The 26,638-nt window shown below is 42.1% G+C and overlaps 1 protein-coding gene across 4 annotated transcripts in view; it reads right to left on the bottom strand.

Annotated features, from left to right (window-relative positions):
- b3gat1a (beta-1,3-glucuronyltransferase 1 (glucuronosyltransferase P) a) overlaps nucleotides 1-16,047 on the bottom strand; it is a 70,287-nt gene extending 54,240 nt beyond the window's left edge. For 2 of the 4 annotated variants that reach the window (XM_047594256.1, XM_047594259.1), the window contains exon 1: nucleotides 15,478-16,045. The gene's annotated coding sequence lies outside the window, so the exon portion shown is untranslated. Of the gene's footprint in view, nucleotides 1-15,477 lie in introns of all 4 variants that reach the window. The other 2 variants (XM_047594257.1, XM_047594260.1) reach the window with 2 other exon arrangements.
- Between the last annotated feature and the right edge of the window lie 10,591 nt (nucleotides 16,048-26,638).

Genomic DNA, 26,638 nt, shown 5'->3' with positions numbered 1-26,638 from the left:
GGCTCATTAACCTCTCATTACAGGCATCGCACTCATCACACTCAAGGATATTGACAGTGAAACCATTAAGACATTAAACGGGACAACAAAATTCCGTTTATATTCTTCTATATGTGGCTGAGTCCTTGAGAGGCTGGTCTTTTATTAATTCCTAGCTTTTATCACTTTGCATAAAGTCATCGTGTGCGTGCTTCAGCTGCTTCGTGTGGTTGTTTCTGAAATAATGCTTGCCGTCATCGTGCCGTTCTTCAGTTGATTTGTTGCATCAACTGGATTCTCTGCTGAATATCAGACTAGACGTGCAGTACAAAACACAAAAGAGCTTTTGAGTTTGAGTCAAAGTGGGAACGGATGAAGTGGCAGATTGCGAAAATGCCCCGACACACAGAAGGTGACTGTGACAGCTCATTTTCCATGCGTAACCCGGTCTGAATCACTGTCACCAAAGTGGGGACAAAGCAAAATCCTCCATGTAGTAGAGACTTTCAGAGAGCCTTGCAAAAGAAATTGCAATGTACTCAGATGGAAGTGACAGTTGATGTGCTTCTGAAAGTGGAACCTTTCAGTTGAGGCTTACATTTCGAAAGAAGCGGGGTGTTAGGAAAGTATCATTCTCTGTCTCATTTGGTGCCATTGCCCTCAAAGTCTCAAAGTTGGGGATTTCTCTCTGGAAACCAGGAAAAAGAAAGTGTCTTTTCCTGATCAGCTATGTGACCATTTGGTTGGTTAAAGCCGCCGCTGCATTTTCATCTCTCAACACGGCAGTGAAGGCTCAGAGAGCAAGGGGAGGAGGTGACCATATTCAACCACGATGCAAACAAGAGCTACAGGTATGTGCAAGTTAATCTGAAACTGAAGCTGCAAAAAATCATCATGTCATCAACCTCTTAAATAATAGCCCATGTCATTTTTTTCAGGTTTTTCAGAAAACAAAATAAATAAATAAATAAACTGAACCAAATATTGAATGAAATCATTTTGTCAAACAAAAATATTGTCGATGAGTAAAATTAGAATCATGTACACCATCAACAAAGTAAGTAATTCATACCAGCACATGCAACAGCTGCATTTCAGCCAGGTAAATAAGTAATTCTGACCATGATTATACACAGTCAAATCCAATCAGTCAACAAAAATGCTGAAAAATCAGAACGATAATCAGCTGAGGTGGGCGAAGAGTTGTATCATTATGTCTTCTTTGTGAACATTCGAGATGAAAGAGAAACAGATCTTTTCATGGACCTTCAAGACATAAAAAAGAAAATGTTGGCTGCATCCTCTCCTGAGAAGGTGATTCACGAATCACTCAGATCCAGGTCCAGTTTGATATGCCTCTATGGGAACCACCAATTTGGAGCGATCTAATTTATCCTGAACAGCGGCTGGCTGTACTTCTAATAAAGTAGGCTCCCAGAATTTGGACTAACTGTTCCATAAAGCGTTTATAGAAAAAAGATAGATATAGAAGAAATATAAAAACCTTGTCTCCTTGTTCACATTCACCTTCACTGAATGATCCTCTCCGTGGACGATCACCTTGGTAACAACAGTTTAGACAACCACAGATATCACAAGTCAGGCTTTTTCACCAGACAGGGATACGACTCTATATGACCAACTCGAACAAACACACACACAGCAATGACAGGCATGTACACACAGAGACGCACCAGGAAGCCAAATGCAGAGCGGCCCGTCTTGCTGATTACAAACAATGTGAGACATCTCAAGGCTGCTATCCCGCTCCTCTCAGCATGGTAAATGTTGTAATGTTGCTCTTTCGCTCTTTATTACTCGCTGCCTCCCACACACAGTGTTTGGCTTTCTTGCTGCGTATTACCCACCATTTAAACCGAAGTCTGTAAATTCATCTATATTCTGTCTCTACCTGTGCTGGCCTCTGACAGCTACTAATTGTACAAGAGCGGCAGCAGGCAGCCTTTAAAGCCACACTCTGCTAAGATGTTCTAGGTTAAAGGAACAGCTCAATATTCAAACCCCACCAATTGGCCTTTTCTCTAATTGAACAATATGTAGAAGAAGAGGTAATAATACGTAGGAATGCACGCCTTGTCCTGTGCGCCCATCAGTCATCTTAAGAAGCGCTAAATGTAACGATTACAGCACTGCAGGAGTATAAAACATGAGCCACACAGCCAGAAATCCATATCCATTATCGTGGCACACATGCTTTTCATTTGCAGTATGCCGTGACTGAGGCTACATTGATTTTCATCTCCTTTTTCCTCAGCTTCGAACACGCTGTAGAAGCCTGTTTACCCTCTCGCTGCATTTGAGTTTAGCATGATCAAGAACACGGGTGGAGAGCGCCCATCCATCACACGGTGATTAGCATCAGTGTCATCGGCGCAGCAAAACCAAATGGAAAGCCAATAAACTGCGCGATGGGCAACATTTCTTTTATCTGAAAGGCATTGTCCTAAAAAGCTGCTTTAGCTGAAACATGTCCACATGCGAACGAAACAACAAAATCTGAGTGAAGGATGAGTAAAGTAAAGCTTGTAAAGCTTTGTGTTATTAACCGCATTACCACATCAGGACCTCATTGTTTAGCTCTTCTGTTAGCGAATCAAGTGCTGTGCCGCTGATTATAAATGTGATAACTGTTATTAGCCCCATCACGCTCCACTCAACCTGACTGAGCAAAACACAAAAGCACAAGGGGTGAATTCTTACTTCTTAAGTTATTTTTGCTGCTTAACAATTTTACTTATTTAACTCTGATTAAGGCTTGTTTAAAAAGAGCCAGCCTCTTTTTTTTTTATATGTGTGACTGTATTTTAAACGAAAGCCTCTCAACTTAATTCTGCTAATGAAGAAATACACATATAAGGATATTAGGACTAATGGCGTCGCACAGCACTTGCACTCACGCGCACAAAGCAGCGAAAGGAAATGCAGCCCTCACAGGGAAAGCCTGGATCCATAAAGCCCTTCCCGGTGAATTGCTCATCTGTAGACCCCGCTGCTCTACTGTAGCCAGAGGCATTTTGAATGAACCAACAACAAATTCATTTTTATGCACTGGGACACTGATGAATTTCCATATTTTCCATCTAAGCCTTTAGTAGCACATAAACAACACAGGCACACCCCCCGCTTTGTCCTTTGTGTCAAAGAGACTAAACATTCAGTGACGCTAGATTCTCCTCTACTGTATCTATCCCTCTCCCCTTCCGTGAGTAATGACTCACCCCTCTGGTGTCCTCTCGTGTGGAGAGGAGACTTGAGTGACAATCATAACGTAGTCAATTAAACACACCTCCTCTGAATGTCCTTCCAGGAACCAGGTCGTAGTTGCCTGCTGTGATGCTTATCACGGACCATCGAAAGAGGGAAAAAGATCACTATTCCAAGCGCACATTTAAAATGCTGTCAGCGCTGACAGAATGTAAGATGCAAGACGGCTAAATACAACTATTTTTATGTGCTAACTGCCAAGTCAAGTGTTTGGAGGCACACTAACTCAAGGTCACAATTATTACCTTGAAGACTGTACGTTGGATTGCAATGAAGTGAAGAACAGTCATCCTGACGGTGAGGTGGTTGGAAGAAGTGCAGATAATTAAACCTCTAAGCCCTGTAGTGTCTGTTCACTTCTCCTTTTTATTTTTTTTTCCAAGACCTGCTCAACATCTCAGATGGCATCCAGCCCTGCTTATCCTCTTATAGTCATCCTGGGGAAGCATGAAGGCTCTAATTGGTTAACCACAGCGCTTGGAATATCAGTGTGTATGTCATTAGCCAGCGAGCCAGTGACTGGAGCAGCTACAGCGGCGCGTCCCTAAATTGGGCTGATGGTCATCCGCGCTCGTACTGTAATTTGCCCTGTCACTAACTACAGTTACGGGTGCTCTCCCACACCCATCTGTTAGCGCCAGGGTGCCTGCTTCACAGCTCTCGTCTTGTTTGTGTTTGACTAGAAAAAGGTTTTCTTAGCGGTGATTGCGACGCACTAAAGCGTCCAACTTGTCAGATCCCAACGCGGGTGTTAGATTTAACATCGACCCCGATTGCTGTTGTGGGCGAGGCAGATCCATGCAATGGAAGAGGGGACACAGCTCTGCTCTGGACCCAGGCTGCAGCTTAGTCTCTTTCGACGGGCATTTAAATGTGAGCGCGTCAATACAGTCATTGCACCCGACTGCATATGCCCCTCTGGCATGATTCCTCCCCGACTGAATCGATTCAGGCTCTGTTTATCTCATTAGCTTGTAGCGTGTAATCAATCACACAAGGGCATTTGTTTCAGGCCTACTGCGCATTACAGCTCAACTCCTCTCCCCGCTGCGAATAATGTTCTGTCTACAGTTATGTTTAGCGGTGATGCTATAACGAGTTGCTTGTAACTGAGTACAACCTTCTTATTTAAATAATCCCATTTCAGTATCACCAAGTGATTTGGTGTTTGGAAAATGCACGAAACATTCAGACATACAGGCTGACGATTACCTAAAATACCAAAATCAGCTCACTCCAACTGGCGGAGTAATTAACAACATAACTGCGTCTGAGTTTGCACTGATGTCTGCTTTTATTCTCTTCATTAAATAATAAAAAAAAGTCTTGAGCTAATTTCCCTACATTTATTGAGAAAATACAATAGCCGACAGCTAAATTCAAGCTGAAATTAAAAAGTTTTCTTGGTGAAAACAGACAAAAAAATCACTGCAGTTCAGGTTAATGTCAGTCCTCCCAGATCTCAATGTTCTTCATTCAGGAGTCAAGTCACTACGACGGATGTAAGAGCCCAGGACACGCCATTAAACTGTAGCTCCGCCTAAGGCCAAGCAACAACTTCTCCGTTTGCCAATGTCACAGTACCACTTTCATCACCACACAGCACTTCTGAACAAACTACCGCATCACGGAGGTGCGTCACCGAGCAGCGCAAACAATTATTACGCGGTCTGAGGTACCTAGATGGCGTTTAATGGAACTACCACTTTATCAGCTCGGCGCCTGCTCACAGTAATAATTTGCAACAAGTGCGTCTGGCAGCGCACTTTTTCCCCGTCGCCTCTGTACTTCATAAAGATGAGGCTCACGTAAACAAGACATTCCCTTGAGTCTCTCACAGGAACAAAGTGACTACAGTGCAGATTCATTCTCATTGAAATCCTTTCAAACAGTACTAGAGTTTTGAGAGGAGACAATATAATAGGTCCCTCAGTGCACTGTTCTGTTGATGTGTTAAAAACAAAACTAGATAAGCCATTCAGAATCCACCTGCCATAAAGTGGAATGACTATTCTCAAAACAGTCAACAGCAGTAGCTGATAGTTAAGTCATTGCGCTTTGACCTGTTATACACTACACTTGGAATCAATGACAAAGATGAGATGGGGTCGCTAACTAACAATTCATTTGGTCATTTGTTATCTTGAGAATAATTTTAATCGGAAATAGTGACAAGTTAGATGTAAAGTAAATAAAAGCCACTCTGACAGTGAGTTTCCTCCATGTATTCTCTACTAAAAAGCAGCAAGCCAACCTTTCAGAGCCTCAAAGCCTGTGCACAGCTCATTTCAGCAGTCATCTAGAAGCACTGGAATACTATTTCAAAAGGGGATCCCATATTTATATCACAAATTGTGCATTTAAATATTTGCCTTACAGTAAAATGAACATTGAGGGCAAGCTATTAGAAGGCAAGAGCAATTTTTATTCATTTATTTATTTTTTTTGCACCATGAATGCACAAGTCATTGCTCAGCTTCTGCTCTAATAATTCCCAGATATGATTTAAGAGATAACATTCAGAGCGATCATGTCTGCAGTCAGATGGTACGGACAGGCTTGGTATCTGTAGCCTTAGGGGTATCGTGTAGCAGCCTCCAGGAGTGAATATGTAAACTACTTTAAACTGCTGGTTAGCATTAAGCTTGGACGACTGACGGGCATCTGTCAGTGAAACGCAGACCCTAGGAAGTCAAACTTCTTCCCAACGTGTCAGTCTTCTGTGGTGTAGAGACACGACGCTTATGATTATGGAAGTGATTACGGGCATGAACAGTTTAAGCTCTTTATTTTGTATCTGTATTTTACAGTTTGCTCACTGTAATTAATTCTCACAGCTGAGGAGCTCAGCAAATTAATGCCGGCGCAGGGCAGGTCAGAGTCTGCTCGCTTCTCGTATTCAACCATTAATTAAAGCCCAAAGCAGAAAGGTGGTAGGCGCTCCAGCGGGTCATGCTGTCCTTTAAAACTTTTGACTTTAAGTCAGTTTTGAAAACGAGCTGGAACTGTGACAATATGAAAGCAGTCTTTCTTTCCCTTGGCTGCTAGTGTCCTGTAAATAAAAGCTTTTGGTCTAAACCCACATTTTAAGGCTATAACAGCACAGGCCTCTCAGTATTCAATAAGGGCAACGGGGACACTTTGCATTCACTGCCAGTGTTCCGGTGTGATTCAGAGATGCAACACCGTGAGTGAGATGTAATTGGCGCCGACTGCACATGAAATGCCAACAGGCCTGCACAACAACAGGCTAGCTAAGCCCTGTCATCGCTCGCACCTCAGCTGGTGAATGACACTGGCAGCTTTTTTGCACCCGGACACAATTCTGCACAATTAATTCCTTTAAATTCTCCATTCTGAAGGAGGTTTGATCAATGAGAATACTAAACATCACCCAATATACCAATTAAATGGAGCGTAAATAGATCCCCCCGCCTCATCTGACACGTTTCCTTCATTATGCGCTCTTACTGGTGCTGCATTGGCTTTAGTGGTCTGGAAAGGTAAATGTACCACACAAGGAAACACACCCATTAATAGTTAATGTAGAGTAAATCCCCTCTGCTAATTAATGTTTATCCATCTCGCTCAGTTAAAACAGTCTCAACTGCTGCATCACCTCTCTAGTAACACAGAATCGGAAAACCGGGCAACCCTCTCTGTGCCCACCCTGTTTCGCACTGTGCAACTAGGATGATTGCACAGTGGTAGAAAATGAGTGGTTGACGGATAAAAAGACAACAGTCATGCTTTTAATGGTGTTTCCATGGGACAGATCAGTAAATCAGATTGGTCTCAGATCTAGAAAACCATTTCGAAAATGGAAGCTGTAATGCGCCAACCCTGGCAACCTTTTTTGTTTTTGCAGTGGTCCAGAACCGCAGCGCACACAAGACAGGCAGAGGCAGAAATCTCATGCGCGTCCTCGATCAATCATAACAAGAAGCGGAAAGAAGCCTGACGATTATTAGCATGAATTTTCCTCCTTAATTTGGTCACATCCGTGGACGATTGTGCCACAAGAAATGTGGCTACGTTTTAATGGAATTAGAGGTCGCTCTGCCCGACCCTCACACTTCCCTATGCAATTTACTGTGTTAATAGTGATAAATATTGCACCTTTCAAGAGGAATATGGCAGACCCCATCTGATGAACTCAGCTTTCAAATGACACGGAGTCATCCAAGTGTTCAGATCCGGCCTCGAGACATGATTTACCCATGACAAGCGTCGTGTTTGTTAGAGATCAAGATCAACACCGGGCATATCGAATCTGTTGATGAATTCCTAGGCCTGGCAGCATCATTAGCACTAACAACAGGTTCCCAAAACACATCAAGGTCCTGCTTATAATAATGAGTATGTTTTTTATTGTGTGTGTGTGTGTGTGTGTGTGTGTGTGTGTGTGTCGACTTTTTAAGGTCTTATGGGTGTTACATACCATGATGACAGAAAAGGAAACTAACCCAGCTCTGACAGGTCAGTGGTGCTGTGCAGCTGTGAGGCAACAGAGGTGACGTATCAAAAGTTGCTGATTGTAATTATACCCCTTCAAAAAGATAACAAATCCACCCACAGAAGCCAACACATGGCTTATTGTGCGCCACAAAATCAAATTCACATTCATCCTGGTGATAAAGTCGATCAAAATGTCAGTGGATTGGAGAAGGGTCGCTACTCAAGCGACATGTAAAGACAGGGATCAGGCTGGAAATATGGATATTTTAATTGTGTGCACACATCGGACGAGAACAATTAATCAGGATTAACTACGGGCCGAGGCACAAAATAAATGTCACCTATGCTGTCCACTTGACTTCTCTTACTGCTTTTACCGATCTATTCCTTTAATCAGCGTATGTAACAATGTTGTTTGCATTACATTTTTAATTGCAATAGGTAGCTCCACTTCAAGTGTTGCCAGAAATTTCCGCTGATGCAAATACTCGCACAAGAGATTTTTTTTTCAAAGTCAATGATTTATTGGTCAAATTTTACATTACGTAACACTTGGTAATGGCCGCTTGCTTTCACTGGGCAATGTTACTTAAATTATATCCTAGCATGTTCATAAAGTGGTCCTTTCCCCCCGCAGAGGTGGACGGGAGCTGATTCTCGTTAAAGCTGAGGGATTTATGGCAAAGCCTTCAAGGATTCTCTCAAGAGGGTAATTGAGAGAGCTTGTTTGTGGCTCCAAACCAAGACTTTTCCACTGCGCTGTGTACTTGCCGACGCTGTTGCCTAATCTGTGAGTAATTACGCCAGCGACCCCTGGAAGGAGCTGGATGTTTATCAGACAAAGAAGCGCACGAGCTATGAAAGATTTACCGCCGCAGCCATTCAGATGTGGCATTGTTGGCTGTGAATAGACGATGCATTCAGGTCAGCAGACGCGGAAGTGACTGGAACATTTTTTCTCCAAATAACGCTTCGCATTTCAAATGAACGCGCTAAACAATTGAGTTAACATTACAGGTGGACTTTTGCTTCCATAATATATGACTTTTAGAGAAGCACCAAAAATAAAATAAAACATTTTTCTTGATCAGAATTCATGCAAATCTACGTAATTGAGTGGGGGAACCTTCATTCAGCTATCTATTGCTTACATTTTTACTCTATTGATGTGAAGTGTGTAAAGAATGATTTGTTAAAACTGATTTTATGGAGAAGCCAGTTTGTCCGTCTCAGCTCCATAACTAAATGCAGCCCTCGCCTACAGCGTTCAACGCCACCGTCAGGTCACATTATCACTGTGTGGACAAGGCGATGATGAGGGAAGACCTCTGTCATCTTATAAAATGATCATCTCCTGATATCGGACACCTACTGAGAGCCAGGGCATTATAGAGCGCGCTATACACTACTATAGCTTCACAGTCGGCTCCCTGCAACATCTCCTCCCGTTGGGCTGCTGAGGACACAAGCTGTGCCATCTCCTCCACGCTGATTATAGGTTAAGCTCGTTTTGCCATGAAGGACAGATTGGGGCTCTCCCTGTTAACTCTCTTATGTTATGTAATTGTAGCACTCAAAGGAGGAAATGTCCAAAGAAAGATAAGATCAGAGAGGATAGAGAGGGAGAGAAACGGACTGTTTTCCGCTCTCGTCTTGGTCACTGTGTGTGGCTGCGGCAGAACATGGTTTGACAGTGGGGGAGGTAAAAGCTCCAGGGTCGGGTCAGGAGCTTTACTTATTGTTTGCGCCTGTAGATACTGCAGATTGCGTGCGCCTTTGTGTGTGTGTGCATAGATACGATGATGTCACTGCACATACTACACGCCTCTGGTAGCATCTCTGCTCCAGCTCCTAATCTTCAGCAGGCTTGATGAATGTGAACACAATTGATACCACACTGCCAGCTGGCTCTAATTCTTTCTCTCTCCCTCTCTCTTTTTTTTTTTTTTTCTAGCGTGGATGCACAGCCCCCGGGGACCATGGGTATCCACAAATACACATAATGAGATTATACGAAAGAAAAAAAATCATTAAGAAAAAGGGTAAACTTATTTGAATCATGCAGCATTACTGATTGAACCGGCAAACAGCATTACAAGCCTTAGCCAAGTCATATCATTGAAAAACAGACAATGATGCTGTTCATTTTATTGACACACTGACCACCAGCGCAACATATTACTGGCTCCCTTCCAAACCTAGAACATGTTCAGAATAAAAGCAGCTCATGTTGCCACCTCAAAACTGGCACCATCAGTCAATGTAAGCCACTTATAATCAGTTCAGTAAAAAGCTCAGGGACTTTTACACCTGCACCACAGAGAGCATCTTCCGTGGGAGCATCAGCACCTGGATGGGAAACTGCACCAGGCGTGACTTCCTGGCCCTCAAGAGGGTGGTCCGTTCAGCAGCACGGACCATCAGAACCCCCCACCCCAACCTTAAGGACATTTTTACAAAACGTTGCAGGTTAAGGGCCAAGAAGATCCTGGAACAGCGTGGCCCCAAATTCACAGAGCTGCTTTAAAATCTTGTAAATTTGTGTATGTACGAGCAACCACCTTTAAGTTCTGCAGTTTATATTTTTTTTATATTTAATTTTATTTTTTCATTCCCATCTTCTATTACCACTTAGAAGGTTGCCTGGGACACTGGAGCCTATCCCAGCTGTCATTGGGCAAGAGGCAGGGTGCATCCTGGACAGGTCTCCAGTCTATTGCAGGGTTTCAATTTTATTTTATTTTATTTTATTTTATTTTATTTTATTTTATTTTATTTTATTTTATTTTATTTTTCTCAGTTATGCATTGATACCTAGTATACCTTTTGTGCTGTGTGGAATTATCGCTGTATCTACTTTAGTACTCTTTTACTACCGGCTGTGACGAATAAATCACAGTTTTATCTTTATCTATATTTATCTTATCAGTAGGAAAATATTAGCATCTAATAACCATGGTAACTCCTGAGATAATTTCTCTGGCTGGAATAAATCTGTTTTTTGCCCAGCAATTTCACACCATATGAAGAAACACGGCAGAGACGCGGCCACGGCAAAACAATGGGTTATTCAAGCAAGCGTTTGTTAAGACGAACAGAGCCCGAACCAATTATGTTGAAAATGTGGAAAGAGTTGAGAGGAAAACGTCTGTCTCCCGCAATATATTGTGCTACTTTTTTTTTTTTTTTTACCAGATTTCATGTTCGGCAGTGACAAGAACGTCTTTGCATACAGTATGTCAAACAAGTTCTATGGAGTAGTGATAAGAAAAGCAGCTTTTGGAGGGTAAGATCCCAGAATTGCATCCCTGTGTTCATGGCTGAAGTGCCTCGAGCATCCGCCCAACCCCCAGTCAGCTCCCTTGGTGGTGCTGCATCGGGCGCATCTCGTACAGACCGGATGAGTTAAATGCGGAGACAGAATTTCTCCATGAGGGATCAATAAAGTCATTTAAAAAATATTCTCATTGATGTTTTGGGTCATGCCAACACATATCTTAGGTGTACACATAAAAACCGTCAAGCTGAAATCTCTAATAATTTCAAGAGGGATGAATAAATATTACCCATGTAAACGTAGTCAATAGTCCATTAAAATTCTGAATCTGAACAGAAATAAAAAAGGAAGTATTTGCAAAACAGCACAAATATTAATTCCACCTGGTTATCAGAGTCACTGGTTCACTGCTTCCAAGCACAGTACCCTATCCTCCTCTTCTAATCCCGGTTTTTCAAACCCCATTTCTCCCTTAAGTGAGTGGTGGCGTCCTACACAGTGATTACATCTGGCAACCTTGCTGAAATGGCTGAAACAAGTCAGGATGAATTCAACAGCTACAGCGGTTTGGAGGAGTCGAGCATCTAATTATTCGGTGTTGCCGGTCACTCCGAGCCGCTCTGATGTACCTCGGGCAAAACAACTGCTGTCCCCGGAGGGAGAAAAGCTGCTGGAAGAGGAGGCAGGGAGCCTCTGCCAGCGTGAGTCTGTGGAGCGCAGTTTATTCTAATTCCTCTGCAGGACATAAGTGAGCCAGGACAGTGGCTGTCTTAATGGGCAGCCAGACAGATTTTAAGTGCCCCGTGGAGTGTGATCCACTGAGGTGCGGGAGGAACGGCACTGCTGCAAGGCCTAACAGATTGTCTTTAGTTGCCGTTTGCTTTAATTTAAGCGAAGCCTTTCATTTAGGCCCCTCCCGGAGGGGCCCCCCATGGCCCTCAGTCAAACCATGTCATCATTTGTTTTTAGGTCTGACACTGTTGACCACGGTGACTTTGTATATTCAGTGCTAACGAGCATTATTGTCACAAGCGACTCTGATTCTTATCTTTGTGTTTAATTCAGGTACCATCTAAAAAAAAAAATCTGACTTTTTCACCGAAATAAAAATGAATGTCTTGTCCTCGCAAAAGGAAGTTTGCAAGGAAACAGAGGTGGAGCATAACTATTGAATTCACAGCACTTTAGAGTCCAATTACTATTGCATGTTCTTTTTCAGTGCACGATGTTAAATTTTCTATTATTAAGAACATTTTTGAGTAGCTCTTGTTGCCTTTTAATAGAGTTTTGGATACAGAATGGGTGAAAATCATTCAACCGCTGTGTTAAGAGATGTTATTATTTCCCTGGCAAATTATTAAAACTAAAATAGCTGCTTTACTGTTATTGTTCATTTATTAGCTTATTTGGAATTCAGCCGTTATGTCTTTTTGAGTTGTTAAGTTTGCACTTCGTCACGCATAAGTAAGCCATTCCTTATTGATGTGACATTAATAATAAGCTACAATTTCTCAAGTTACAAAAGTGAATACATACATAAACAGGTCTATTTCTGTGTATTCTATATATTTACAGCAAACTATAAAAGCAGCATTGTGTAACTTGTGGGTCATTTTGCCAATAAAGTTTTTGTAAAGTTAAATATTCATGATCATTAAGCTTTATTAAGCTCATTATTATTAGCTTATTATGTATGCACTAGTGTTGTTCAATCTATAACTCTTATTTGTGATAAAGACAATATTTTAGTCTCCTGACTATTGCTCCGGCCTTCTGTTGCCTAAGGCAGGACAGCTCCATGAGTGAATCTGCAGCAAAGCCTGGTTACCTTCAAAGAGAAACCCACAGCACACACTGAACCAACATCAAACATAAGTCAATTTTACACAGTGGAGTGGGGTTCGAAGAACTTGTGCTGTGTCTGGGGGCTCCGGGTGCAGGTAGACATGTTTCACATGCACCCACATGCTGCCCTCTGTTTCCAAACCTCCGCAGACTCGTCAGTAGCTTCCAAAACATTTGTTCAGAGTCTAATCCCTCTGCCTTGTCGGGCTTCATACATGTTATTACACCGTGCAATGATGTGTGAAATGCTGCTTAGCTGCCAGTGATGAACATGTGTACTCCACATATGGACACTCAGCACCTGCACTTCTACAAGAGTTCGTGCACATTTATTTGTTGTTTTATTCAAAGTACACAAAAAGGTTATATTTGGCACCGCTTAAAAAGAGACAGGAGACTAATTATAGCATTATATGCACTTTTAATGCTTTTAATGTTTTTATTATTTTTTTAATGTTCAGATGTGTTAAAAAGGCTCTGTGTGGCCACGTATAGATCATCCTCCAGTGCTTACTCTAAGGTGAAAAAGCACTACTCATAAAGAGTTTGAGGTGTTTCTGCTTTAAAAGAAAAAATCAGCTCCCCAATTATAGTGTTTGTCAACCGACTTCTGCAAACGAGTTAGAGAGAATTTTACTGTTTGACTGGCTTAAATGCTAGAGCATAAGCTTTAATAACTACTGAAACAAAGAAATGAAACACAATTTGTATGTGTGCTAACAGCATCCTAAAGTGGTAGATTTATTCTATTCTATTCTATTCTATTCTATTCTATTCTATTCTATTCTATTCTATTCTATTCTATTCTATTCTATTCTACCATTAAACAGCGTGCAGAAATGCATCCATATTTGTGTTTCTGGCCCTTCAGCACTTTGTGTCTCCTACGGCCATAGAGACAGAGGGGCAACCTTGTGCACGGAATGAAATGACAAGCTGTCCGCTTCCATAAGTGAAATCTGGATGCTATTTGCTGACATTGCAAGACTGAGCAGAAACTAAATATAAACACGGTCAGAGAGTGCAGCGCTACGGAAGCATGCTAGCACCCATGTGAGAAACAGCTGGGAACACGCGCGGCCTCGCTGCATGCGAGCGTTACTGTACGGACTGAGAAACAGGCGCCAGGTGTTGCCCGCCATCATGCATACGGACCGTGGAGCAGATGAGAGGAGAACTTTGAAATGGGAGAAGCGCAGAGAGAGGGTTCAGTTGTCTGTGGAGGAATCTGCATCTTTTTTTTATTGTTCGTCTCTGTGTGGATCTACACTGCCATGTGGTGACTGGAGGTTCAACATATCGAATACACACGTAGTCACACCAGTATAAAGTTTAGAAGCGAGAGCGCGTTGGGTGGCCTTTTGCTTTGGCACTGTGGCGTGTTCATGAAACTACGAGCTTGCCAGAAAACATTTTCTTTCCCCCCAATATGCCTGATGTCATATTAGGTGTCAGAATGCTGTAATGGCACCTGTCACTGTTCCAGGGACAGTGAGGACAATGTGTCTTGACACATGAGTAAGGACTTAGGACCGGAGCCCAGACCAAACTACGCAAGATTTTCCGCTAAGACTACCGAGACTCCCTGCAAAATAATACATATAATTAAGCACCGAAAGCTGCCTGCTGCCTCTCTAGCACTCGTCACTCGTCACACACTATATTTGTATTTACAGAACGTTTCCTGCTCTTTTCTAATCACGCTCCACACGCACATATGAGCAGAGCAGCCGAAATATATTGCTGTTGTCTCATGAGAGGAGAGACGTGTGTGGGTTGAAACAGCACACAGTGGTTCTTTTCTGAAAAAGGGATTTGCTTGTGCACCTGTGCCGGCCAAAAGAACAACCGCTACATCTTTTCTCAAAGAGCCGAGGTTTTCTGGGTAGGTGTCAGAAATGTGAGCATGCAACCCACTTAGCTTCAACTCAAGCTTCCCTTTTCTCATCCATTGCACCTTTTCTTTTTGTTTGTTTTGTTTGCTTCTGCGGGCAAGTTGTTATTTTGTGTCTGGAAGGTAGTGTGTGGCTCCCCAGGGTCACTGGGGAAAGTGCTCAGACTTTGTTCTCTTCCTCAGCCCTTATTTTTGAGAGTTCATGTTTGTTTTTTTTTCATCCGATTTCCAGTGTGTGGCACAGGAAATCTGATCGATATTTTATGAAAAAGTGGATTAAATTTGCATTCATCAGCCGGACTCGCTGATTTTAAATTCCACCATGTGCAGCAGCAGCGGCGGCAGCAGCAGCAGCCTGCCGGTCAGTTACGAGAAAATCTCTCGGTGCCCCTCTGCTATCTCAGCACCCAAATGCTCATCGTGAGGATTATCAGCAATTCTTTTCATCGGGCCGACGCTGACTCCTCTTCTAGCTCCGGATCGCGCTGCCTCTCTGCGGCATGCATCATGCATAGATTTCTCCCCCCCTCACTTCCAGAGTGCCTCCGTACACGGCGACCCAGGGACAAAGATGGCAATCTCCCTACTGCTGTTCCAAACCTGATCAGCATGGAAATTGGTTCATCTCTGTCAAGCTTCCGTGCATGCTTTCAAGTGCCTCTTAGATGTATATCTGGCCATGCTGGCCAATCAAGCACAGAGAAAAAAAAAGGAAAAAGGAAGGTATCGTTATTTTTACCTCATTCAGAGACTTCAGTGCGAGACTGCTATTCCCAGAGCATGCGGCAGAAAGGACTCCCATTCATTCTAGAAATCCCGTGTTTGTCCCCGCTGTGTGTTGTCCCCCCCTTCCTCTTCCTTGTCCCTTGTTGAAAGAGTGGCAGCATTCAAAGCATCCTTTTCTTTTATTCTGCCGTGCCAGCCGAAACCCGCCTTCATGCCTTGGATGATGGAGATGTGAAAAAAAAAGAAAAAAAAAAGAGGAGGGAATATAAGGCAAAGAGAGGACTGGAGCTCCCAGGATTTATTTTCCTGCCTTCCCTCTCTCCGATTCTTGCGCTCACACACGCCGGAGCATGAGTGGAGACGTCAGAGTGGCAGCAGTGTATGTGTTTTGCTCTGTGGCTCCTCTTCTCTGTTGCTCTCCCCTCCTGGCTGCCTCTCTTTGTATCCCTCGCCTCCCTCTCTTTCCCTCCACCGTCCGCGGCTGCTCGGTTCACACAGGAGCGGGCTGCTCTGTGGTGACGGGTGAGACGCCTCCACGCGTGCAGGGACGTCTGTGAATGTGCTTATGCTGGGGGAGAGGAGGGGGGACCAAAGTAGCCTCTTAGCTGAGATTGAGACCACCCTCCCCTCCTCCCTTCCAGAGATGGGCTTTCTAATGGCATGTACCATTAAAGCCCGGAGCAGGGTGGGCTGCAGCAATGAAAGCAGAGAGGGGGATGGAGAAAGGAGGAAGGGGGAGTTGCTGGAGAGAGGGGAGGATGATGAGAAAAGGGGGGGTGTTGAAGAAGAAAACGTGGACAAATAAAAGGAGGAACAAAAGTACATTAAGGTGTCTGTAAGTAACCAGCATACTGTGTGAGCTCGTCTCCCCTGTGTCAGTTTTCTTTGTAGCTTAATGACACACACATGACCTCGGTGAACTGATCCCTCATCCCTGATAAAGGTGTTGAAAGGCAACAGCTCGGACATGTGCAGAATCAATGTGGAAGACAACGGCATATGTGGGTCTTGGCGTTGGCGAATTAATTCTGGAAGAGCGGCAATTGTGTCACATATAAAGCCTTCCCTCGTGCATGACTGACTGCAACATATTGTGGAAATTGGGCGGAATGAGCTGAATTCTGCGCACACATAAAAGAGCTGTTTTATTCCCGAATAATAGAGGGTCCACATCTCCAGATGCAGGAGTAGCTGGAGTGATTAGCCGAGACTACCCCGGTGCCAATTCCGCCGCCACATTTTCATCCCCCTGAAAAGTGCATCTAATTTCAGGCGTCGCTGAATAAATAGCCTGCCTGTGGTGGAGGTGAGAAAGCGTCTGGTGTGGGGATCAGAAGCACCAGCTCAGCCAGCGGCTCACCTCCTCCGAGCCTGGAGACCAGACCTGGCTCTCTGAGGAACTTAGCCAGGCGGGCTGGAACAGGAAGAGATGACCCTGCTTGAGGGAGCCGCTGTGTTGGACATTACACCTGGAAAAACAACACCACGGAGAGACACCGTTTCCCTGAATGTATCACATGCATGACAATGAACAAACCCGAACGGAGACATCTCTACACATTTGTGGTTTTAATTACTCTACATATTAACACTCGCAGACCGCATGTTGTGTAATGGAAAAAAAAAAAAAAAAGGTAGCCTCCTAGAGGGAATCTGAATCGCTAAACTGCTGTTAAGTGCGCAGCCACTAATATGATGGCCCGTGCATCTGTGGGCCAGGACAACCCGAAGAAAAATCCGCTGATGATCTAGGAACTGAGTGCGACATTTCACGGCAGAGCGTTATACAGTATTTTTAGCTTTAATCCATCATTGGACTTGAACTCTCATGACTTGGGCTGCTGAATCAAAAAACACGAGAGTGCGACACGGGCGTTGGACGGAACAGCTTACTGGAAAGGATGAATGTTCCATGGTGGTTTCATCGTGGGTAGTAAAGAAAAGAAAAAAAGAAAGGTCTGTTTGAGCGTCCAGTGATTGAAGATCTGAGTCAGAGGTGTTACGTGCAATCTGAAAATGGAAGAGAGTTGGACATGTTGTTCTTACAGTATGAAACATTAGTAAAGCGCTTCCTAATCTAAAAGACATTCTGTTTAGATTCATATGACAAATGATTAAGTGCCTTTTGCTTTTTGTACTCTTTGGTCTGACATATGCAAATGTAATCTTTGTGCGAAAGAAAAATGCTTCAACCACAGAAAACGACCTACCTCTGAACCACAATATCTGACAGCTGATATCAGTTAAAGGTCAACTCAAAGGGACAGTCCACATTTATTTGCTTTTGCTGAGAAAAAAATTAGACAATTAAAGCCACTGTCATGTTTGGCCATAAATGACAAACATGAAGCAGTCATAGTTTAACTTAGCTTAGCTTAGCTTAGCTTAGCATAACACCGACTACATACTTGCATTTACTAATGCTGAGTTCAGTATTGGTATTTAAGACTGATTTGTCCCCAGATTCCACCTTCAGTCAGACTTGATCCAGACTTTGGTATCGAAAGCCCAGATCAAAACTCATAGTTAATTGGTGCCCAATCAATATTAAAAGTTTTTGATATTTAGAATTTCAAACCTGGATGTTTATGTCATGGTCTCACAAGAAGCGGAGAGAGAAATGAGTGTACGAGAACCTTTTAGCACCAGAGGGTATTAAGAAACGGTGAACTTTCGACCTTTGTTCCACCACAGTGTCTGTTTTCTCCACATCCTTGTGAGGTCACATGGGATGTGTTTTCAATCTTCCCTCATCTGGCTGATGTAAATAATATCATGCAGTATGAGTAATATGATGTAGTTGTTTTCAAATGTTGCAGTATGTGCAGGTCAGAGATTAGAGAGAAGAATATCTGTGAGGTTGTTGATTTCCAAATTGAGTAGGGTTTTAAAACTCACACATACTCAGAAATGAATGCTAAATTCTAAGATTTTGGTTTAGTTATGGGTCTTAGTGTTACTTACTAAAACAACATGAAACCAAGTTCATCCCATCTGGCCGGTTTTGGTGCACGGGCTATATGTTTGACACTATTAATGAAGACCAAAACCACAATATTGCCACAAGTTCAACATCTAATAAGCACTTTTTTAAGTGTTGTAATAAGACCTTCATGTTTATAATCTAAAATGTTTGATAGATACCACATAACAGAGTAGCTAAGCACAGTTGTATATCACAGTCCACTCAGACCAAAATTCAATTGAAAAAAAAGTATTTTAAGTGAATTAGCCATAGGTTGTGGTGTACCCTCTAGTGACACACTTACTACAGCGCAAGTGGTTGTCCATGGACAAACACGCCAAACAACATGCAACTTATTTAACTTAATATGTTAAGTTTCTTTATGTCAAAACCTGATATTATATTTTACACTCAGTAAAACACAGTTCAAGGGCAAGAAACAAACTAGTGCATAACCCTACACTGTAAGAAAAATGTGTATTTTTAAAATACCATTAAAATGACAAAAACAGACTGTGACTTTGTAAATGTCAAATGTAAAACTAAATATATATAATTGTAACTGAAAAAACACGATATTTCTGTTCTTTTACAAAAAAACATTTAAAAAATAAACAATGTTACAAGATCACCATAAATCCAAATTTAGAATTTTATTTAAAAAACTAAGCTAAAATCAAATACATTTGAATTAAATACTCAGTATATGTGCCAGCTGCCAGAAGATAACCTTTTTTTTTTTAGTTTTAGTTTTTTTTTTGTTTGTTTTTTTACAGTGTATGAACAACAGGAGATTGTTGTTTTTACAGCAACACATGAAATGACTCTTTTAAGACAGTTGTCAGATAAAAATGTCCAGGCTCTAATACACAACTCAGGTGAACTGGACACTCCAAGAGAGCCATCAGCGTGAACATGAGCTTGGGTGTGTCTGATATATGAATCCTTTGAAACATTTTTGTGTAAAGGACTATAAATAAACTTGACTTGACTATTCAGTTTACAAACAGAACACGAACACACACCCAGTGTCTGTTCTGTCATACCTTATAGTCACAGAGTCAAGGTCGTGTGTGCTGGGTCAGTATATCAAGAACCCATATTAAGGCTTGATCTTCTGATTTATCAGGCGCTATCAATCCTGTCTGGGGACATGTGTCATCTGTACAAGTTGCACATGCACCAGTGATGTCTTTATGTGTGTGTGTGTGTGTGTGTGTGTGTGTGTGTGTAGGGGTGTGTTCAAAGTGTGTAGTGTATGTCTTGAATCTTTCATAGCTACAATGGCTGTGGGTGTTGCCTCTTGCCTTTTTGAAGGAGTGTGATTTTTCCCCAAAAGCCATCTGGTGTGTCTTTTCAAGCCTATAAACAGAGGGGCATTGGAGTTCAGCAGATGATAGAGGTGGGATTTGAGTAGGCCAGGGCGCACACACACACACACACACACACACTCACTCACATGGGACAAGGGCAACAGATGGAAGGGGCCCCGATATGCTGCCGATGCTGGTGCCAGGCCCTGTGGGCAGGCCCCACTGGCCTCATTGGGGCTCCATTGATATTGACTGTCCTGACAATCTTTGAAGTGGGGATTTGAATCCGGACAATGCAATTCTGCGTTGCCTGGCAAACTGCAATAGACCCGCTGTGTGAATGGTTTCATAATCGGTGGATGATAAATGAAGCAATCATCTACTCCTCCAACAGACTAACTCAAATAGTAATAATAAAAAAATGTTAATCAGTTGGTATTTGTGGAACAGAGTGAACTTCACCTCATCAGAAACAATGATTATTAAGTAAGTTTCATTTTTGCCTTGTCCCAAACAATCACAGATCAGGAATTTTAAATGTAAACACTGCATACGTAGACCCCTTCATGGCATGAAAATGTCGTCTTGCTGTGTTTTGGGTGCCGAAACTGAAAAAGCAAAAACACTAACCACTATTCTAATATGAAATATGCTAACTGCCGTTTAAAGGCTATAATGTTTGAGATCTTTTGCCTCCAGCTAAGCCCCGCCCCTCAAAAAACATCACACTGTTTACAAACTGTGAAGGGGTCTATACCTCAGCTTTGTTGCTATAATGTCTATCAGACAAGGATGGTGGCTTTGTTCTGTTGATCCATTTATGGGTTCACAAGTGGCTTTGAAAGATCTTCCACAGACAGGACTGGTAACTCATGATGCTAGACTGGGATTTGGATGCTTCTGCTCCTCTTTCAGGTTTCTTCAGCTTCAATACATCTGCTAGTTTGGAAAGTAACTTTTCCTGCTTGAATGGTGGCTTATCTTCTTAGTGTTGGCTTTCCAACTCTTGACACTGATGAATTTGTACATATTGTGTTTTTAGATACAGTATTTTGTGTATCTATTTTATGTTTGTCTTTTCAGCAGATGCAACAAGGCTGCCCCATCTCTGTTGGTTTTCCCAGGTGATAATTAAGGAGTTCAGAAAACAGCATTGATGGAACATTGCATGTGCCTCCAAATGTTGTTGTGATGTTGTCTGAGGCTTCAATGACGTTTTACACTGACAATGTGGTGTTTGCTTGGTTGTCCTGATCTTGAAAGACACCTATTTCAAGACAAGAAATACTGAGGTAACCTGCCACATCCATATTGAATTCCAACATGGGATTACCATATTTTGACGTTATTGTGACAGCAAACGGCCCTTTCTTGTCCTGTGTTTTCACATTTCACACACAAAGTAAAGCATCCAACAAAACTTAACAATATGTGTAAATCTGAGCGCTCCATGCCTCCGATGAAGATGGAGGGAACTGCTCCACGGAGTGTCCAAACAATTACACTGAACATCTCTCGAAGAGGTCCTTTTTAGCAAACATTTAGTTGCGCAGGGCTTTCTGTATTCAGTTCATTGTGTGCAGCATTTTAACACAATTGTGTTTTTCGTGTCTTGCAGGATGGCCTCCAGGCATGCGTTTACCGGGGGAAAAAGTGTGAATGGTGAAGGGCAGTGTCAGGGCTGTGTCAGACACAATTATGCTACTTCTCGTAGCTGCATGCAAGAGAAGGCAAATATACATGTTTGTGACAGATGAAACAATACATGCTGACAGGCTGTGGCAGCGTGTCACTGCATTCAAAAATGTCTGACTCATACCCGTCTCTTAACCAGACACATCTACAATGAACTCTCCCAGGTGAGGATGAATGACAGTGGTGTTTATGCGACGGTTATAAGGAACACTGAACTGAACACTGGCTGGGTAGACAGTCCAGTAACAGACTCGGTTGTAGCTTCTCAGTGTCTACGGCCTTGGGCTGTGTCAGTGCTTGGAAGAGAGTGTGTTGCCAGGTGAACCCTACAGGTAGTCTCCAAGACTGATAGATAGTGGAGGTGCCCCATTTCCTCATAATGAATGACTTCGTGGAGCAAAAATTGGAAAGAGCAGCTGTGGAAAGGAGGGTAACTCTTTAGACTAAATGGTTGTTTATTAATAAAAAATAAGTGTCTAAATTCTAAAAAGTTTTATTAGTAGTGTGAATTTAAAGTAAAAAAAAACATACATAACACATCAACACAATAAAAATTACAGATACATAAATAAAATAAAATATAAATATGAAATAATAATGGCACAGTACATTAGGATTTTACATAGGAAAGGAAGAGTTGAATGTTCCTCACAATATTTGTCCAGATGGGCGTATTGCATTCATCATGATTTGTCATCGTCAAGTGGTATTCTTTACAATATCTACCTCACCGTTATGTAAGAAATGACATCAAATGGGTGTGTTATTTTCAGATTGTCCCGTGGCAGCATTAGGTCAGGGTGTACAATACTTTGGGTGTTGACACTAATTCCCCAAACCCTGTACTACATCTCAGTGAAACGTTGAAATGACACATTTTTGGAAGGGATTACAGCTGTTAAAACGCTCACATACATATGAGAGTCTCCATAAACAGAGGGGAAAAAACAAGACTGATGTTGAAAACAGCCTGGATTCATAATAGTTGCATTCATGGGAGAAATGTAGTTTCCCGTGTTTCCAAAAGCTCACAGGGGAGTGGCGGGAGGCCAAGTCTACCCGAAGAACAGCAGTCTCTGGCAACAGCAGGTAGGCTGAGGACGGACTGTATTTACATTGAATTAGGCCGTCAGCTGGACAGGGACCTCGGTATACAGGAGAGTCAGACAGATCAGCAAACAGGCGTCTGACGTCTGTGATTCAAGTGCACCGCCTTAGACAGCTACAAATCACGGATTGACACTCGAGCATCTGCAAGTGGGTTGAGCTCCTGACACTCGCCAGTTGCTAGTCTGCATAAAACTGCTATATTCATATTCTACAGTCATCCAGATAATCACACCAGTCACAGCATTCTGGTTGACAATCCCTGAATGTCAGAATGACTTCTTCAGGACCAAGCATCACGCTGACAGTCTTGCAAATATGATCATCTGATGTTTTTAACCAAACATCACTGGAAAAAAAGTAAAAAGAGTAAAAAGACTAGTAAGCTGGAAAACTATGGTTGGATGTTACCAATGATGACGTCTGTCCACCAATAGTGGCTGAGTCTGTGTTTTCCCAGCCCTGCTATAGAATGTTAAAGCAAGTGGTGCGTTCTAGTGTAAACTGAGTCATTCTCAGGAAAATATAGAAAATGTGTTCAATTTTTCAGGAGACTGGAGGTCAAAAACTCAGCAAACCCTGAAAAACCTACTGAAACTCCAAAACATTTACTTAACCCCCTCCCTTCATTCTCCCTCTTCATCTGACAGGTTTTCAATGCAGAGGATCTCACTGGTTTAATATTTACTTCCGTATATTTCACACTCACACTGGCAATGATTCATGAATCATTTCCCCGCGTGTGATAATTGATACTCCCCTTAAATAAAGCAAGAATGCCTTTTCATGTAGCTGAATGTCCATCTAAAGTGTCAATCAAAACTGAAATGTCAAAAGAGTAAACACACACTGATGATGTTATATTAAAGGCCTTGGATTTACAACATTAGTAAATGAGTGTCTGTGGTGACAAAATGTTGCCAGCAGTTTTGCCGTGTTCACACAAGAAGCGACAAAGTTACAAAACGTGCGAAACATGCCCATGGTTGGTTTTGTGGCTCCATGTTGCGGACTCGCTATTCTATTTTACCTACACCCTGAACACACCATTAGCACACTCAGAGCCAGTGGTGATTCTAGGTTCTGGGGATCCACAGATGTACGTGCACCCCAGTCCAAACTAGGAAGTTTATGTTTACATTCCAAAGGCTAGTATCTTGTGTGACCCTTTTAGTAATTTTTTTCACAGGGCCCCCGAGTATCCTTTGGAACTTGGGAAAGTGAGGTACAAAAACAGTTACGGGCAGAACACACAGAAGAGAACATCTTCAAGATAGGTGCTTCAGTGAAGATTTCACCAAACGCCAAAAAATATTTTCAACATCTGAATTTTTAATAAATAGTAAAAAAAAAAAAAAAAAAATGTTAGTCAGATCACATTAAAATGTACAGCCCTCTTATCGGTGGTCTGCCTGGTCTTGTATCTTTTGCAGAGCTGGGCTTAATTTTGCTTGGTCATTTTCAGTTTTTATTCAAGATAATGTTGGCAGCATTATGATTTGTGCTTGATTTATTGGCTGATCACAAGTTCAGCACTTTCTTTTAGCCAACAAATCTATGAATGTCATACTAAGTTACCATTGTGTGGTGTAGCATTAAATGACTGAGGCCTTCTCTACTCCTTTCCCAATGTCTTCCCCTCAACTGGACTATAAGTTGAAAAAGTCAAGAAACACATTTCAAGGTGAATAACGTGACATTTAACAGTCTCAGGGTAACAAATGCACAAGCAATTAAATGTGAAAATCTCCCTGCAAGACCCGCTATGTGACAGGGAAAAACAAAGTCGGAATAGTCAAAGTGGAATAAGCTAGTTCTTGCCATGAATAGATGTTCAGAAAGCTAAAATAGCAACAACCCATGAAGAAAACGTGACAGGAAGTATGAGACTTCAAACCTCATGACAGCTTACATTGACAACTTACTTAACCCTTCCCCTTTCCCTATCAGGCCTCTGTGCACACACTGGTTTAATATTAGCTCTGATAAAAACACACCCCATGAATCATTCTGTCTGTGAGTTTAACCTTATGCCCTTCACAAAGAATGTGTTCAGTGCAGGAGGCAACTCGGTTCAGACGTTTTTAAACGGCTGTGCTGAATAACCGCCCTCAGCTTCATTGCCGCTTTGCAGCGAACTGCAGCACTTTGATAAAAACATTTACCCGTTAATCACGGAGCCCAAGCTTAAGGTGGAACGTGATTCATAAAATTGAAAAGCTTTACATACAGGAGGTCTGGGTGCAAAAGAAGCAAGAGTGAGCAGTAGTTGTTCAGTATGTTACTTTAGCGCCGCTCTAAAAGGAATATTATTCTGAGCTTACTCTGACACCAAATGACTGGAAAACCTTCTCTATGAATTTCAGTCTGCAGATATGGTATCAAAAATCAGATTTTCTTTATAGAGACTTTCTTCTGTTTTCTCATTACGTCCTTCGTACAACACATGTGCATAGTGCATCATTAACAGCAACACCTATACCTATACGTCTGACATCAGGTTCACACACCACACTTCCTGGAATCACGCTTCACTTCAGAAATGGGTGTTAACTGCACTCACCCAGCTCTATATTCTGATCCTGCAGGCTCGGTTCAGAAAATACTGGCTGATGTGTGAGAGTTCAAGTGGTGAAAGGTGTGATTTCAGGTGGTGATAAAGGACACAATAACCGACAGCAGAGGCAGTTTCATCAGTATACATTGGAAAATGTTGGAGCCCAAGAAAAATACAATCATCTGTGGCTGGTGTTTAGGGAGTGGAGGTGTAAACAGACAGAATTACTCAAAACTGAGCTCAGCAACACATTTGCTGCATATATTAGACGGTCTATCCGGTGACCCCGGGGCTGTGTTTCAAATCTGAAAAATCCAGCACAGATCATTCCGCTCAGGGACAGCAATATCTCCTTAGTATCCGTTTTTCACTGTGTAACAACCTCGCTCCCTGATGGATGAAATTCAGAGGCAGAGCTTTCCCAACCGAGTCTGTCAGCAAAGTCGTTCTTTTATTGTTTTTCATACATACGTTTTATGCACACATGTCCTGTGTGAGAGCTTTATTCTTTCACAGGTACAGAGAACCAGATGGTGAAATTAATCCTCCCGATCCATTCAAGCAAATGATGAAACCACACGAACAGCTGCAGCCTTATGATATGCCCGTGACAGCCGATTTAATCAGGGAACTGGTTTTATCCTAATGTTGTCTAAGCCGCATACTTTTCAGTTTGATCTTTTATTTTATTTTATTTTTTTTATGTCAAGATTGTCTTGTTAATTGCAAATTGGAAATAATCTGAAGTTGTAAATCAGCCTTTGCAAATGTGTAAAATAAATAAATAAATAACTTTCATTGCTGGTTATTCGTGCAGTTTACTTGTTTTTTTTTGTTTGTTTTTTTTACAAATGCATAATTTTACATAGTCAAAATCTTAGCTTCTTAGCTAAGCTTATCTTAGCTGAGTCCATACAATTATTCTTTTTAATTTATTACATGAATAATGCCAGTCAGTTTTGTCCAACATGTTTAGTTGTTAAACACATCCCTTCATGCAATGCGAGTGATTTCCATACACGTTTTAATATTTAAAAAGTATATTCTACTCAGAGTATGCACACTATGTGTAACTGTATATACATGTTTCTCATCTACATTACTGCTGAGAGCAACAACAGCAGCAAAAAAACAACAACCAGCCTCTGCATTAGAATGCAGTTTTTCCTTGCCAGTCTGTGATTTGCTTGCAAGGCAGGTTTATTATGGATGAGGTTACTGAAGTGCACTCCTGGAGGAGCTGCTGCAAGAAAATGCAGGGAAAAGGAAAAGCCTCAGTTACCATGAAACCGGTGGGGTAATCAATGAGGCACTGGCTCCAAGCAAACAAAGGCAAAACGCTCTTTTTAGCCCTATCTCTTCCAGCGGCCTTTCATGACCACGCAAATAAAATTTGAAAAGATGAATTCTTCATGCAGCCTTGCTTATTTATTTATTTCATTTTGTATTTTATCGAGAGATCAAAGCTCGGCTCACTTTAGATCCTTAATAAACGCTGCTGACGGAAATGCGCGGAGGAACAGACGAGGAATTATGT

The sequence above is a fragment of the Mugil cephalus genome, chromosome 9 (assembly GCF_022458985.1).
Source record: "Mugil cephalus isolate CIBA_MC_2020 chromosome 9, CIBA_Mcephalus_1.1, whole genome shotgun sequence".
Taxonomy (NCBI): Eukaryota; Metazoa; Chordata; class Actinopteri; order Mugiliformes; family Mugilidae; genus Mugil; species Mugil cephalus.
This window is presented reverse-complemented; position numbering and strand designations above follow the sequence as displayed.